Here is an 18,268-nt window from a genome sequence, read left to right on the forward strand (position 1 = left end):
GACGGTATCCTATGCCCAATTGAACTTTTAACAAAAATCTGCAAATGTACATTGTCTTTTCAAAATTGTTGCTCTCAACATTGAAGGTGAAGTACTGATGGTTATAGGGCTGTTGCCAGTGATGGCAGAAATGGGAGGTGATGAACTAACACAAGATTGAAATGTAATTTTTAGTAACATTTAGTATTTCCAACAGTGCATTTGATTACTTCAAACAAGCCAAAAAAAAACAACTGTGCAACCTAATCTCAAATCAACTGAACAGCACCCAAACTTGAAAGTGAAACAAGATAATAAGTCTCCAAAGCTACAACAGTAATTTTACCCGCTGAGTGATGCTGCCATGCAAATAATGGTGGGCTATGGGACAAAGAACTATCTAAAGTGTTTTCCACTCTTCTTTTTAAATCGCCAAAACATCGCATGTCTAAGTTAGCTGCAGGTCCAAAATTCAAGTTTCAAATTTATCATTTTGCTCATATACTTGCATATACTTGAGGAAAAGCCTCCTTCAGTAATTCCTTCCATTCCTTTCCATATTGGTGCTAACTCATGGTTGCAGACACTGGCCAGTTCTACACTACTTCACCCAAATGACCATGACTAATGTCTCAACCCTAATTGTCAGCAGGATATTTGACCGCAGCAGATAACACAATCAAGTCAAAATCAGTCAACCTAATACACGCACACTTGCAGTAAGAGTCACGAGATAGTAATCAAGAGCAGGAAATCCTGGACAATTTTCCTTTCCTTAATCCAGAGGCACCGACACCAACTGCAGGAACAGTAGTGTGCCCAAAGGCTAAAACACAAATCACAGACTGAATTTGGGATCTTCCTGATCTGTATGGCTTAGCAACTCACTGATTAAATCAGAGACAATGGAAATATTTTGCACTGAAATTTCTATCAAAATCAATTATTTCTTACTGCTGACTTAATGAGAGCTTGTGTTGATACAAACTATTAGTTTTATTTAATCTATGACAACCTTGCTGTGCTATATTAGTTGAGTAAAATAACTTCTGAGAGTGCTGCAGTATCACATAACCACCACTGAGGAATTGAGCACAATGTTATGGTCATTCAACAATGTAAAATTATTCCATTGAACACGCGCACACTTAGGGTATTTACCTCCACTTTCAACTTGTGGGTGAGCTTTTGTCTCAATATCACTTCCATTCACCAATTATTCTCTGCTCATTCCAGTGAATTTCATGCTGGGGAGGGAAAAAAGAGAAAGATGATTAAAGTAGAGATAAAACTCTAAGTTTCCTACCTCACCATTACAGAATTAATTTTTTTAGTGACATGAATTTGATGTACAGATTCAAAAAGCATCAGAAATAGCTTAACATTCAAGTTTCTGGATATGATATAAAACCTAAGATTTAAAATTATATTTTTATTTAATCTCTGCCTCTTAAATTTATTCTTTGTTTCATAATTAAAGCAGTGCTGAAATCACATTGAAGAATTACAAAAGGCTGCAGGATTACAACGGGAAAATACATTGAGAAGCCTGAGGTGTAATGTATCTCGTGCACTCAGTAAGCTGAATGGAATATCGAGAGTTCTGATTCTTCATTCATCCCTAATCCACCAGCACTACCTATTGTTACATAGATTAAAACATGGATCAGGCAAGCTTGAAAGGACAAAATCTATAACCTAATTGTACTGCTTGGTACTTTTCATACATAGTTTATAGAATTACTGGAATTTTACAGCACAAACAGACAGGTAATTTGGCCCAACTGCTCAACACGAACATCCTCTCATTTTTCTTCATGTAACTCCATAAAAATATCCTTTTTATTCACTTTTCCTGCATTACTTAGCTAACTTCCCCTTAAATGCATCTACCCTATTCATCTTGATCACTTCTTGTAGTAGCAAGTCTCGCATTCTCACCACTCTCGGATTAAAGAAGTTTCACCAGAATTTATTTGATTTTTGGCGGTTATATTTATTATGCCTAGCTTTGGTCTTCCCCACAAGTGGAAACATCTTCTCTATGTCAACTCTGACAAACCTATTCAGAATTTTAAGGCCTGTATCAGGTCAGCCCTCTACTCTGGAAAAAATAGCCCCAGCCAGTTCAGCCTTTCCTGTTAGCTGCACCCTCTCAAATCTGGTATCATCCTTTTCAATTATTTTTGCAACTTCTCCAATGCCTCCATATAATTTTTATAATGGGGAGGTCAACAGTTGGTTACAGTCTAACCAAGGTTCCATTTAAGTCACCATAACTCCTACTTTTGAATGGTATTTCTCTAGGAATGAACCCAGTGCTTCGCTAACCTACATTGTGCACCTATAATCAATCGTTCCCATTGCACATCCACCCCAACTAGCCTATTATATATCTCCTGCAGTAAGGATACCACTAGCCTCTGCTCTATGCTATTGCCGCTGCTGCGAGAAAGGCAACTCAGCCTGAGTTTTGATTTGCTATCACTGTAAAAAAAATACTGGGACAAATAAATAGCGATTGTTACCCCAAATCAATGAGCTGCCACTTGCAAGCGATCCCACAGCCAACGGGTCAAAACAAGGCCCTGTTAAGTTCTGCCACATCCAATTGCAAATGGTGGTAGATAATTAAGTGACTAACTACAGGTGGCAGCTCCACCCATCCCAATTATGGGGGAACCAGCACATCAGTGCAAAAGACACTGCTGAAGCATTTGCAACCATCTTCAGCGTTAAGTGCAGAGTGGATGATCAATCTCTACGTCCTTCTGAGGCCCGCAGCATCACAGATGCCAGTCTTCAGCCAAATCTTGATATCACGTGGAGTGAACAGAAATGGTTGAAGGCATGGGATACACCAAAGGCTATTAGTCCTCTCAAGATCCTGACATACTCCAGAACTAACCATGTCCCTATCCAAGCTGTTGCAGTATAGTTACAACACCGGCATCTACCTGAATGTTGGAAGTTGCCCAGGTCCACAAAAAGGACAAATCCAACCCAACCAATTACTTCCCCATCAGCCTCTTCTCAATCATAAGCAATGGAAGGAGTCAACAACAGTGCCATCAAGCGGCACTTACACAGAATAACCTGTTCAACAATGCTCAGTTTGGGTTCTGCCAGAGCCATTTGGCTCCTGACCTCATTACAGCCTTGGACCAAGCATAGCCAAAAGAGCTGAAATCAAGAGGCAAGAGGAGAGTGACTGCCCTTGACACTAAGGCAGCATTTGAACAAGTGTGGCATCAAGGAGCTCAAGAAAATTGAAGTCAATGGGAAGCAGAGGGATAATTCTCCACTGGTCGGAGTCATGCCAAGCACAAAGGAAGATGGCTGCAGTTGTTCGAGGTCAATCATCTCAGGGCCAGGAACCCCCTGTAAGAATTCCTCAGGGTAGTGTCCTAGGCCCAACCATCTTCAACAACCTCATAAATGATCTTCACTCCATCATAAGGTGGGGATGTTCACTGATGATTGCAGTGTTCAGTACCATGCGCAAGTCCTCAGACACTGAAGCACTCAGTGTCCAAATGCTGCAAAACCTTGACAACTTTCAGAGTTGGACTGATAAGAGGCAAGTAACAATTGCACCACACAATTGCTGAGCAATGAACATTTCCAACAAGAGAGTCTAACCATCTTACCTTAACATTCAACAACATGAACACCACTGAATCACAACCATCAAAATACTGTGGGCTGCCACTGACTAGAAACTTAACTGGACCAGCCATATAAATACGGTGGCTACCAGAACAGGTCAGAGGCTGGGAACCCTGTGGTGAGTAACTCACCTCCTGACGCCCCAAAGCTGGTCCACCATCTACAAGGAACAAGTCAGGAGAGTGATGGAATACTCTCCACTTGCCTGGGTGAGTGCAGCTTCAACAATACTCAAGAACCTTCACACCATCTAGGACAAAGCAGCCTGTTTCATCAGCACCCCATTCATCACCTTAAACATTCTGTCCCCCCACAGTGGCATCAGCGTGTACCATCTACAAGATGCACTGCAGCAACTCAACAAGCTCTTTCGACAGCATCTTCCAACGTGTACCTCCTGGAAGCACAAGGGCAGCAGACAGATGGAAACATCACCACCAGCAAGTTTTTTTCTCCAAGCCACACACCACCTGACTTAAAATTCTATTGCCATTTCCTCACTGTTAATGGATCAAAATTATGAACCATCTTCCCAGCAGCACTATGGGTGTACTAATGACACAGATGACACCAAAAAGTCTACAGAGGTATATAGAGAGGTAAAGTGAGTGGGCAAAAACTTGGCAGATGGATTATTAAGTGGGAAAATGTGAAGATATGCATTTTGGCAGGAAGAATAGAGGAGCTGAATATTACTTACATGGAGAAAGACTGTAGAAAGCTCAGGCACAGAGGGATTTGGGAGTCCTCATACATGAACCCCAGAAAGCTAACATACAAGTTCAGCAGGTAATAGGGAAGGCAAATGGAATGTTGGCCTTTATTTCAAAGGGAAAAGTATAAAAATAGGGAAGCCTTGCTAAAACTATACAAGGCACTAGCTAGACCACACCTAGGATATTGTGAAGACTTTTGGTCCCCTTATCTAAGATATACAGGCAATGGAGGCAGTCCAGAGAAGGTTCACTAGGTTGATCCAGGGTATGGAGGGATTTTCTTATGAGAAGTTGAGTAGCTTGGGCCTGTACTCATTGGGAGTTTAGAAGAATGAGGTTACCTTATTGAAACATATAAGATTCTTAGGGGGCTCGACAGGGTAGATGCTGAAAGGTTGTTTCCCCTTGGGGGAGAGTCTAGGACCAGAGGGCATAATCTCAGAGTAAGGGGGTTCCCATTTAAAACAGAGATGAATAAGAATTTCTTCTCTCAGACGGTAGTGAATCTGTGAAACTATTTACCGCAGAGGCTTGTAGAGGCTGGGTCGTTAAGTATATTCAAGGCTGAGATAGACAGATTTTAATCAGTAAGAGAATCAAGGGTTATGGGGAGAAGGCAGGAAAATGGAGTTGAGGATTATCACATTAGCCATGATCTCATTGAATGGCAGAGCAGACTCGATGGGCCGAATGGCTTATTTCTTCAGGTCTCAACGCCAGATGGATTACAGTAATTCAAGGCGACGTCTCAAAAACAACTTCTCAAGGGCAATCAGGGATAGGTAACAAGTGCTAGCTCATAAACCATGAAAAAATATTTTAAAAGCTTCTCTGCACCGAAGGGCTTCTCCATCAAAGCACCATGACCTTGCTATTCAATCAGCTCAAGATTTTATTGGTTCCTACTGCTCTTGCAAATGAAATTGCTTTTACAGAAATCTGTCTGAAACAGACCAAAACACGTTAAACTAAGATGTCTGTGCCTAGAGAAAGCAATATTTTAAACTCTACTGTTCCACATGGCTCTGATCAGACATGAGTTACATCTGGGATGGGCATTCTGTTGAATGCCATGTTTACAAGGAGAACAGTCTGCAATAGAAGAACTGGCAATTTGTATTTGGTTTGAAAATTGCTCTTCCCTTAATGGGATCAATACCATTCATTCTATCACAGTATCTGCAAAAAGGGCAGCACAGCAACTCTGGAGCTGGTTGCTTAAAGATATGTGCTTATGCACTCATGGGATGTGGGTGTCTCTGTCAAGGCCAGCATTTATTACCCATTTCTAACTGCCTTTGAGAGCAGGGAAGAGTCAACCATATTGCTTGAATCTGGAGTCACATGTAGGCCAGACCAGGTATGGATGGCAAATTTCCTTCCTTAAAGGACATTAGTGAACCGGGGGGTTTTTACAACAATTGATAATTGCATCATGGTCACCATTACTGAGTCTAACTTTCAATTAGATTTTTTCTTAATTAATTGAATTTAAATTCCATCCTCGACTGGGATTTGAACCCATGAAAATTAACTGAGATCCTGGTTTATTCGTCCAGTGATAATACAACTATGCCACCGTCTCCATGCACCAGTAATGCAGACCTGATGAAATCTTGTGATGTTAATTGTAGCACACCACAAACTGCTGGCAGAGGCCAGATTTCTCAGCACACACTACCAGTTCAACCAAGGATCTCTTTGCCTGCATGGTTTATTATACAGGACAATGCCTTTTATTATCATCCAATCTGAGGATAGGGGAACCGAGTTTAATTTTGGCAATTTCAGGAAATTCGTTCAACAGACCAGCAATCAAGCAACATGTACAGAGTAAGTGTAACATAAATATTAAATATTTCAGGAATACAAAGACTAATTATGGTCAGATTAATCCTGTGGGCCTTATTGTCTCTAAGACAAAACAGCACGGCTAACAATGGGAGGTTACTTGCAAAAAAGCTAATGCACCATCAAGGCCATCACCAACCATCACAACAGAAAAATTACATCAGAGTAGCATTAATTCTTTCAGGGATCAATATAAAAAACTCAATTATGCCATGCAAGTGTTCAAACAGCCTGTATACATGATAAATTACTACTAGCTAGAGTCTCATAACCGACAGGGGAATTGCACTTACTCCAATTCCAGGGAATGAAACAGCTTGATATTGCAAACAGCAGCTAGACAACAAAAAAATACTTGCAAAAAATTTTAAATAGCAAAAATTAAACTAGATAAGATAGTGTACTCAGAATTACTGAGGATTACTGAGCTCCAGCTTAATGCAAGTGCAAGAGGTGTCGAGTACATTTTTTTTAAATGGGAAAAGCAGGACAAGAGACAAAACTGTTTTTAAGCACCTCCCAAAGACTGCAGTTAGGCAGAACAGGAGAGTCCAAAATTCTTTTTTTTTTAAACATGTATTTAAACTTTGGAGCATGGAAGCAAGGGAAAGAAAATTTGACAGAACCATAGCTCCTACTGATAATATTATGCTGTGTACATATGCTCATAAGCAGAGCAGTTGACCTGTGTAAAAAAAAAGGCATGTTAACCAAAAGATCTCAACTTCAGACCTAATGCAATGCTTTAATAAAAGAATTTTTAAACGGATTTAATAATGTTGAGTTCAACTTAACTAATTGATCCTGTGGCAATCCTACTTCTTGCTCAAGCAGATCAGCTGATCATGTACTTAATATAACCGTAGATCCATTTAAATATTCAGCAATCACCGTTACTGGATAAAATCCATTTGTAGGCTTTTAAACCTCTAGATAGATATCTGTAGGAGCTAAACTCTGGTCATTTAGTTTTATTTTTGGAAATTTATACAGAGTCTAGTAGGATATTGTGTTATATTTTTACAGTTCTACTGACAGATCCACAATCAAGGAAACGACGCTTCCCTTCAGTCTAGAACAGTGGTAACAACTGACATATCACACAATGCCTTAGAATTAAAGGTCAGCTGCAGAGGGCAAAAACAACTGGAAAAGATAAGTCCACAAGTAAAAACAACTAAGAAAAAGCCATTTATTCCAGACAACGCTCAACATTAGTGCTTTCCCATGATAACTTCCAATTGTACTTTCAACAACCTGCAACTTCCAAGTGTACTTTCAACAACCTGCAGAGTGCCTGAAACAAAAACAGAAAATACTAGAAATTCTCAGCAAGACAGGTGGCATCTATAAAGAGAAAATCAATGGTAATGCTTCAGGTCAATAACCCTTCATCAGATCCTGGCAAAAAAAAAAAAATTATAAAATAGAGGATGGGAAGAAAGATAAGGACCCTTAAAGGAGTAGAGGGATCAGGCTGGCAGCCCGGTAGTTGCAGAGGGGGTAAACGAGCCAGCCGACGCGGGGGGGAATGAGCCAGCCGTCTCGAGGGGAGGAGTAAGGGAGTGAGCGCTAGAAAAAGAATGTGTGGGTGAGTGAAATTCATGTTTAGCGTTTGCCAAACCTTATCTTTCTGAAATTTGTTCATCGGTCCTGGAGTGAAAAACAAATTTGTGAAGTGGCCCCTCCACACAAATAGGTTGGACAATCCGAGTAGAAATGCATTTTTGGGGAGGCTAGGCAAGCATATGATAGAAAAGAAAATGGAGAGCTGATAGAGTTAGATGGGTAAAGACAGGAGGCTTGCATGGAGCACAAATACTGGCATGCCGAATGGCTTTTTTCTGTATTTTAAATTTTCTTGTAGGAAGAATAGAAAAGCAGTATACTATTTAAATGGAGAACGAGTGCAGAATAGGTGGTACAGAAGGATCTGGGTGTCCTGATACATGGAACAAAGTTAGTATGCAGGTACAGCAAGTGATTAGGAAGCCAAATTGAATCTTGGGATTTACTACAAGAGGAATGGAATATAAGAGTAGGGAAATTTTACTGCAACTGTACAGGGCCTTGGTGAGAACACATTTGGAGTATTGTGTACAGTCTTGGTCTCTTTATTTCAAAAAAAGATATAACTGTTCAAGCAGTTCAAGGAAGGTTTATTCAACTCATTCCTGGGATGAAGGGCTTATCCTATGAGGAAAGGTTGAATGGGTTGGGCCTATGCTCATTGGAGTTTAGAAGAATGGGAGGTTATCTTATTGGAACATAAGAACTTGAGGGGATTTGATAGGGTACAGAGGATGTTTCCTCTGGTAGGGGAGACTTAAACTAAGGGTTTATAGTTTAAGAGTAAGACGTCTACCTCTTGACACAGAGATGAGGATAATTTTTTTCTGATGGTTGTTAGCCTGTGCAAATCTCACCCCCAGAAAGTAGAGAAAGCTGGGTCTTTAAATTTATTCAATGCTGAGTTGGACAGATTTTTGCTAGACAAGGGAGTCAAGGGTTATGGGGTGCGGACAGAAAGTGGAGCTGAAACCACAAACAGATCAGCTGTGATCATGTTGAATGGCAGAGCAGGCCCAAAGGGCCAAATGGCCTACTCCTGCTCCAGGTTCTATGTTTCCATGTTCCTATATCCCATGTAAATTTACCTTTCACTGATCTGTTTTTTTTTGTTCCCTGGTCCCATTTCCTCACCTTCCTTTGAAGTGGAAATAATGAATACTCAGTAGCCCCAACCAACAAACACAAATGAATAAATTACTGAAATTTGTTGATGTCTCAATGAGTAGATGAGTGGTACTGAGTCAAACTGACTAGAAGTGTCCTTGGTTTGACTCTAGCCTCTGAAAAATCAGGTAATTTAGTTGGAACATCAGTGGTGCAATCTAACTGACTTCACCGTCACTAGAATGGGTGAAGAGGCAAAATGTCAGCCAGACCTTATCTTTTTCTGCAATCTTTCTGGAAAGTGTACACTATTCAAGGTACTCGACCCGCAAGCCAGTGGCTGCAAGTTAAAATGCCACCATGGCAAGTTGCAAGACAGAGTTCAATAAACCTGATAATTTGCAGCTATCATAAAAATTGCTGGATTGTCATTAAAAACCTAACTAACTTTTAATGCCCTCTGAAGCATCTTGGCAGGCTATTCAGTTGTAAAACAATTGCTACAAAAGGAAAATCAAGGGCGAGCAGTGAGTGGGACCTTCCTAGCATTGCCCACATTCCAAGAACAAACTAAAGCAAAAATGGATGCAAGCCAAGAACAAGGTCAGGCTCCCCACAGTAAAATAACCTGCTGACACTGTCAAAATTCCCAAATGAGAAACTGCCTTTTGGCAAATTGGCAGAGGTGTTGGGTTGGCCGGGGGCAGGGGTGGTAAAGGACTCTAGCCAAATGAGTCATACACATTCCAAACTCATGGTTAAAGTAAAACAGCACAGAAGTTGCAGTACTTTAACATATTAGCACTAGGGCACACATTCGTGTGCACAATTCCCCACATGACAAGTGCGGTATAACAAAAAGGTTGAAACAAGGTTTTGAGAAATGCCTAACAACATTACCACTAATCAATTCAAGAACTGCACATAAAGGTGCTGGAACCAGGTTGCAAACTTGATCTCTCAGTCAAGGGCCAAAAGGTGGTTTGATAAGGAATGGCATGTAAGCCTTGAATCAATGACAAATAAAGTCATAGTGCAGAATATGGAATATAACTGATGGTATGACAGTTCTTTGGTACCTTGTTAAGCAGAAAGGGTCAAACAGCTGTATTCACACTGTGAATGCGCGCTGCTGACTTGAGTATTTGGAGGTCTTTCAGATGATCAATCACAAGGTACTCAGGTGGTAAAACAATCCATAGAGGCATTATCCATGACATTAAAATGCTGGCCTGATGGGTAGTTTGAGTAAGTGTGCTTCTCAACTGAAATCTAACAGCCTTGACTGCCCTCTGGATTGATCATCTTGAGGGCACTAAATACTGGCAGAGGCACCGGAACAGCCCCGCAGCAGCAGAAGTACACATCGTGAGGCCACATTTTAGCTCTGCTCATGTTCAAAATAAAGATTCATTTGGAGGTCTTTGTTTTGTTCAGTGTGATGTGACAGAATATAGACTATCAAGGTTTTATCAGCAAATCCACAAAATTGGCACACGCTCTTTTTTAAAAAGTGGGTAACTTACCTTGTACTTTCCAACATTTGAGAGTTACAGTACTTACTCTTAGGGTCTACTTGAGAATAAAGAAAATACGATCAAGTACACGCCCCTTTCCAGTTAATAGTGCAACGACCCAATCCCCAACTTTAGCAGATTGCATCAGCCTGGTTCAGTTGAAAGCACTCTTGCTATGAGAGATTATAGATTTAAGCCTCCATGCAGTCGTTCAGATGAGACATCGAGGCCCTGTTCACAGCTCCTATGATTCAGATGGATGCTCAAAGCAGGCATTGTGCTATGTAAAACATACAAATAGCTCCCAATTTTTAGCTTTTTGCACCAAGATAGATAATTAGGAAACATGGAACTTTGAATTAAGATTAGACTTTCATTAAATACAAGAATGTTGTTCCTTGAAAATATATTTTTAAAAAATGAACATGGCACTTGCACGAGGAGCACAAGTTCCACTTACGCTGGGATCTTGCTGTGTGCAAATTGGCTACCACATTTGCTTAAATGAAATCGGAATACGTCAAGCTGATCCAATTCATGGAATACAGTTTGGGAAACTAGCAACGAGACAGACCTTAAAGAAACCCAAGCCATTCCTTCATGCCCATTAGTTAGGCAGACAGTAGAGGAATGACAAGAAGCAACAGAAGGGTTCAAATCATTGATAGGTGTCACGAAAGCCATAACTAGAACCTTTTGTTCTGGAAAAGAGACTTGAACAATGGAACAAGCAGGCCAAAAGCATTCAATTCAACGACATATCAGAGAACCTCCAAAGAGCAAGCCTAACAAATTGGTACAATGGAATGCACCACAGTATAATAAAACAAAAAGCCTCAACTCTTCTTTACTTGAAGCAAATAAACCATCCAAGTGTTGAGTTTTCACATTATAGTTAACAGCTTAGAACTACCACAATCACAACCAAGAGTAGCTGCTATACCTCGCACAACAGTGGACTGCAAACCTTTTCAACAGTCCCAATGAAACAATTTCATTATTGGGTCAGGTGGAAAATGGCAAGGGCAGCATTTTAATAATGACCCACGCTGCACTTTTACACAATTTATTTTGGCAAAATATGGAATGAAGTAAAGACAACATGGGAACATCACCACCCACAAGTTCCCCAAGTCTCACACCGTCCTGGCTTGGAACTACATTGTTGCTCCTTCAATGCCACTGCGTTAAAATCCTGGACCTCCCTCCCAAACCACACAAAGCACCTACACCACATGGATTCAAGGCAGTGGCTCAACGCCAACTTCTCAAAGGTAATTAGGGATGAGTAACAAATGCTGGCTGGCCTTGTCAATGATGCTCACAATAAAAACAGTTCAGCCTATCCTGCATGTTTATTGATATCTCCAGAGGAACTATCTACTCCCATTTCCTGCTGTTTCCCAGTACCTATTAATATTTTCTTCAAGCATTGAATTCCCACTGATTAATCAGCTTTTGGTGACTTCGATATCCTAATAACTTTGCATCAAAAAATCCCAAATCTCCCAATATAAGTTTTCCTTTAGTATTAAGCCTGAAGTTATTCCCTTTTGCTACTGATCCACTAACAATTTGAAATTAAAAAGTACAACCGTTTACCTTCTCAAACTTACATAATTTGAAAACTTCTAATAACACCCATCATTCTCTGCTGAATACAGCCCTGGCTTTACCCACATTTCTCATCATAACTCTATTCCTTCCCTGGTATCACCCGAGTATATCTAAGCTGCATGATTTCTGTTTTTAATAAGTTTCCCAAAACTCTGTACACGCCATATCCTAACTAATACCTTTTATAGGTTCAACACCATTCTTCCTTTTATATTTAATGCCATGATTAAAAAATGGAAAACCTGCATTTTGTGTATCCCCACCTAGAATCCTGCTTATAAAGATCAGTGTAACCATACCCCCAGTAAGACAGCTTTCTATTGTTATCCTCATGTATTACCAGTGTTACTCATTACTAATTTCAGATTAATTACCTACAGTTAACTAAATTAACCTTTTCCTTTATTAAATCGTGTAACCTCTGCCATTCCTTTAAGCCCAGCTTTTTGTTTTAATTTACCTGTGCTTATACATACAAGGGCTGTGCCAAACAGTTTCTAAACAACTGAATGGTTTCTGAGATGACTAGTCAGGGACTGGACTTTCATTACCTTTCAAGACATTTTCTTTACATCAAAGCAGGTGACTGTATGAGTTCAATCCTAATCTTGTGCTACAATTTATCACCCACTGCATCTTGGTCAATCGTGCACCTCACCATCAAAAGAAAACCACCCCGTACGTGTGGTTTGGAAAAGGGTAGTTTCATTTGTCTGCATGGACAATTTTAACCAAGTTCAAGCAGCACAAGTATAATAGCTAGGCTTAAATTAAGAGCACAATTATATTAACAGTCACCAAATGAATGCAGCACCTGTCGAGAATGATCTGAAATTTGAAGACTTTAAATACTATAAATGCATTTATATAGCACCATTAAAATAGAAGTGATTTTAATGAGCAGTGTTACAGAAACATGGGGGGAAAATATGCCAAGTCATGAAAGAAATTAGGAGAAATGGTCAAAAACTTGTTGGAAAAAGGTCTTGAGAAGGTTTCTCAAGTTGAAGTGAAGAATAAACAAAGGATATTTATGAGGCAGTTCCAGAGAGTACAGCCTAGGCAACCAAAGACTCTACCACCAATACAGGACAAAGGAAGAAGTTTGCATGAATAAATAAATAAATAGAGCCTGAGTTCCTATGTGTATGTTCTTCACACATTCTGACCACAAGTCCCAATATTGTGTAGATCAGGAACTAAATTAAATTCTCCACGCAATGCACAATCTCCATAATTTGGAAAAACCTTAATTTTTTTTTAAATCAGTTCACTGGAACTAAGTTTAATGTTCACATTTTTAAAACTATTAGTGTTTTGTAAGACTTATGAAATAAAATTAACAAAACAATTACCATCACCATCTCAAATTTATTGCTCACAATGAGGACATGCTGACCACAAAGGCGGACAGGTAGTTCTCAATCCAGCTGAGCTCAAAAAGCCGGTTCCTCACTCTGATTTTACCAGCTTTCTGGGTTAGAGAGAAGAAAATTTGCCCACACTTGGTGCATCTTCAAGGTGACAAAGCTAAGCTGGAATGACCTCATGAAGGGCAGCAGCAGCAAAGCTGTGCTGTGTCATTCTTGCCTAAAGCAGTTACGCAGAAGTTATTTGGCAATTTCTGTAAGTTTTTAGGCAGGTGAACTTTGCGGTTTTTAAAAGCAGTTCCAAACAAAAGCCAAAAAGACTGGGATGCTTACATAGGCACAATTACTTAAATTACAATCTCTAAATTTTTGATATTATCTATCAGCATTGCACAATAGTTCCCACCAAAATGCCATTACGCTGCTCAATTTAACTTTCTGTAATCAAGGAAATGAGTTCTTAAAAATATTTATAGCTATACTTCCAAATCATTAGTCAAACATAGGGCAGGAAACAGTAGAGAAAGTATTAAACAAGGCCACGCTGCTGTAGTTCCAAAGCGTGTGCAAGAAACTAGGGTTTCCTCACAAAGGCTGGATCTAGATCACGACCAGTCCTCCTCCTCTATTCTATAAGCTGCAAGTGAAGTTAGACTATATTCTCTGCATAGAAAATAAATATTGATCCGCTTCACAAGTATTGCATGTTCAAAGCAAAGACTGATTTTTCCCCCTCCTTTCCAGTTCTTTGCCCCTATTCTGAAGTTTCAATGACACCAGTAACCAAAGTACCTCATCCAAATTAGTACATTTTTACTTGTAGTTCTACATAGTGGCTGTTAGCAGACCATTTACCCAATAGGAAGGGGGAATGAAAATGATGTTCTCCACCATAAATCCCAAAGTGCACATTTGTAGAGCAGTGAATGGTTGAGAAAGTCGAAGGTACAAATAAAGTCAGAGTCAATTACAATGCAAAGCTTTGCAGAAATAATTCTACATTTATAATGATTCTACATGTTTTGGTAAATATAAATGGTATGTACTAAAATTGAATTCAGAACAATACAAAATTATTTAAATAACTGTGTATTACACGTACAGTCTCCTGAGTATTGTGATCAAAAAGAAGGGCCAGAACTGGAAATAGTGTCAACTGCAACAGTTGCATGAGCTTAATTGTCCACGCTATAGGCAAAGTCTCAACACTAACTAGCCACTTAAAAATGTATTCCATACAAAATTATATTTTTTCCTATTCATTAAGTATTTGTTTGGACAGCAAAAGTGACTTTGAAAGGCCACACATCAACACATACAACTTGCTAAGTTTGCCTTAGGCTTATGATTGGATGTGTCAATTCAACTCCAACTGTTCAATCAAAGAATTCATCAGCAATTTACACATCCATCTGTTTTAATTTTTAAAATGCTGAAGAATGAGGATGTCAATCATATTACTATTAACTTTTTTTAAATTGTAGCTCAAGAGTGACTATCCCTCTTCAACACTCAAACAGAAAAACCCATTCAAGCCAGTGGAACACCAGAAAAAATGTTCTGTTTGATTATACAGTAATCCAGCTCATTCAATTTTTTTCTTCACTGCTGCCAACCAATGCCTCATTTGATATTCTTCATTATCCACCAGTCATAGAGGTCTACAGCACAGAAAAAGGCCCTTCAGCCCATCAGGTCTACACCAGTCAAACAAATACCTAACTATTCTAATCCAATTTTCCAGCACTAGGCCCATAGCCTTGTATGCCATGGCATTGCAAGTGCACATCCAAATACTTCTTAAATGTTATGAGGGTTTCTGCCCCTACCGCCCTTTCAGGCAGGGAGTTCCAGATTCCCACCATCCTCTGGGTGAAAAAATTCTTCCTCACATCCCCTCTTAAGCCTCCTGCCCCTTACCTTAAACCTATGCCCCCTGGTTATTGATCCCTCCACCAAGGAGGAAAAGTTCCTTCTTGTCTACCTTATCAATGCCCCTCAATTTCATATACCTCAATCATGTCCCCCCCTCTACCATTATGTGTCTATAGATGATTAGTCCATGGTCGTCAATTTGGAATCCTTTAGTGAGATCATCAAACAACTGTTTGGTGACTGATATTAAAACCGGTTTAAAATAAATGCCACTTTACTACAGTTCCCGCTCACAAAAGGCACCGTCCGTTAAAAACAGTAGTTTCATTGGTGCCTCTTATGGCAATCACCTAAACGACCCTAATGTGTGGAGTGGTCAAAGGCTACTCGACCACAGAGAACATTGTAGCGAACCCAATCTGGCCCTCAACCAATGTCTATATCAACCAATGTCTATACACACATATATATCCAACTGGAATTAACGAGACAAGTAGGATCACAAACTATACCTAGTTTTTTCTTGGCCTGAGGGGTTGCAGATACCAACTGTACCACCTCATCTCCGGCTTCAGTTGAAATCAACCAACTCAGCTTAGTCTAGGAATCAAACTCAAGGCCTGTATTTCTGGCTTGCTGGTGCATCACTAGGCAAACCAATTCACAGTTTATACACCAGTTATGGCATGGCTCACAGCAAGTTGGTAAATACACCAATTTAAAACTGGTCCGTACAAATAATCTCATCCCTGGAAAAACCCATTAGCAGAAACAGCCGGTCTGTTGCTGGGTAATGCTTGGTCCATAATGACCAGTTGAATCCAACAACACAGATTTGTACAGCCCCACATCTCTCAGACAAATTCATAAAAGCACATGGCTTGTATAATATATTGTGTTTTGTGCAAGGTTTGCCTGTAAATAATTTAAATGTGCCCCTTTCAAGTAGGCAAGTTTGTCTCATGCTATTGAGCTTTAAAACATGTAAGGATATGAATAAGTTATTAAATAAGCTTCGTACCAAGCCAAGGGAATGAAAGTGACCCTGTGCTTGTACTTCATTACAAAGGATACAGTGCTCTTCTGAAATTACACATTTGCAGTTGGCCAAATGGGGAATTTTTAATCCCATATAGACTACTATACCATTTAAATATAAAATCAGTAACGTTTCTTCCAGCCCAAAACATGACACTGAAAGATAATTCCCTTTTCATATTTCCTCATTTCACACCTAAGCCTAGAGACATCACTGCTGCCAATAGTGAAACACTACTTAGTAAAGATGATTAGGAAAAAAAGAGAAAGAACTGGCTCTGTAAAGACAGGTATAGAATATAAAAGCAAGGAAGTTATGCTAAACCTTTATAAATCTCCAATTCAGCCTCAGCTAGAGCACAGTAGTGCCCCCAACTCTGGGCACCACATTTCAGAAAGGAAAAAGTCAAGGCCTTTAGAGAAGATTTACCAGATTTATGCCAGAGAGGAGAGACTTCAGTTAGTTGAAGAGCTGAGAGAACAGAGTGAAGATTTAACAGCGGTATTAAAATTAATGAATGGTTTTGATACAATAAATAAGGAAAAGCTGATTCCACCAGAGTGTTGGTAACCAGAAAAAACAAATTTAAGATACTTGGCCAAAGAATCACAGGGGAATTGAGGAAAGTGCATACTTTAAAAAACACAAACACATTATCTGAAATGCACTGCCTGAAAAAGGTGCTGGGTGCAGATTCAACAACAACTTCTAACAGGGAATTGTAAACATATGGGATTTTCAGGGTTATTAGGCAAAGAACAGGGACAAATTAAATAGCTGTTTCCAAGATGAGCCAGATGGCATCCTTCTCTGCTGTATGATTCTGTGAACTGCTCAAAATCACAACATTTCTTGCAAGTAAAATGCCTAAGCTCCCATCAACTTAGCCTAGCTGCTAACTTCTCCAAATTCAGGACTTCTGAAATTTTAGTATTAAGATTTTTAAAATTTAGTTTGATGACAAACTAGAGAGATGATGTAACAACGCCCATCAGGTCATTTGATCCACAGCTCAGTTCTGTTCCAAAGGAGCTTTTAAATGTGATCTTGAAACGTCTCTGAATTGGATGTTATATTAAATATCAGCCTCAAATTACTGTCCCTGTGCAAGGTCTGAGGCACAAATTTAAACACTTTGGCTCGATATAAAATAAAATATTCTGCTATATAGTCAAAATGCAGAGCTTCAATTCTGTGCAAACTATATTTATGTGACTGCTTCGATTAACTGTCCACCAAACTGCCATACATTTCATCATCAGCAGACTGGCTAATTACTAAATGGGTCAGGATGAACTGCCTCAGTGACTTTGTGGGTACATACAATGTTGGATGTGGTACTGGATTATGCAGACCACAAGTGCCAGATTCCTTGGCCTGCGCTTAAGTCAGCTCTTCTGTGCCAAGATAGGGGAAAGAGTCCGACAAACTGGCCTCAGTACTTGGAGCTATTGAGCAGTCACAGCTGAAAAACGTTTGAGTGGGCATCCGATAAGAATAGGTCTCCATTGTGCCAATTTTCATTATGGAATAACCTGCAGATACTTACCAAGTCTGTAGTGTGAAAAATAGTTGGCACGAGTCGTCTAAACCTACCCCAAGACAATTCAGTAACTTCAGAAAAGGGAGAGAAAGGGGATTAAAAATTGACACAGGGTTGTGGAAGAGTGGACAAAAGGAATAGTCATTTTAAAAAAAAACAACACTGTCATAAAAGAAATTTGCAATGAAGAATTTCAACCAAAAACATCTGCCCGGTTTTGTTCCTTCAAAAACAAATCCAGCAGTTCCTAAGACTTTACAACCACCCGGGCTGCTTTCTCATAGCTTCCATCATCAGAAACTCTCAAGTTTTCTGGCCTCATAATTGACTTTGACTGATAAAAACAGATGCTAGACAAAAAAAGAAACATTCTAATGTTGTTTCTGTTGTCTCGCGGTTTGTTTGTAATGGACTCT

At 39.6% G+C, this 18,268-nt stretch overlaps 1 protein-coding gene across 1 annotated transcript in view; it reads right to left on the bottom strand.

The window, feature by feature from the left end:
* arhgap35a (Rho GTPase activating protein 35a) overlaps positions 1–18,268 on the bottom strand; it is a 121,178-nt gene that overhangs the window by 76,244 nt on the left and 26,666 nt on the right. The window contains exon 2 of the mRNA XM_041179504.1: positions 1,141–1,226. The gene's annotated coding sequence lies outside the window, so the exon portion shown is untranslated. The remainder of the gene's footprint in view (positions 1–1,140; positions 1,227–18,268) is intronic.

The sequence above is a fragment of the Carcharodon carcharias genome, chromosome 34 (assembly GCF_017639515.1).
Source record: "Carcharodon carcharias isolate sCarCar2 chromosome 34, sCarCar2.pri, whole genome shotgun sequence".
Lineage (NCBI taxonomy): Eukaryota > Metazoa > Chordata > Chondrichthyes > Lamniformes > Lamnidae > Carcharodon > Carcharodon carcharias.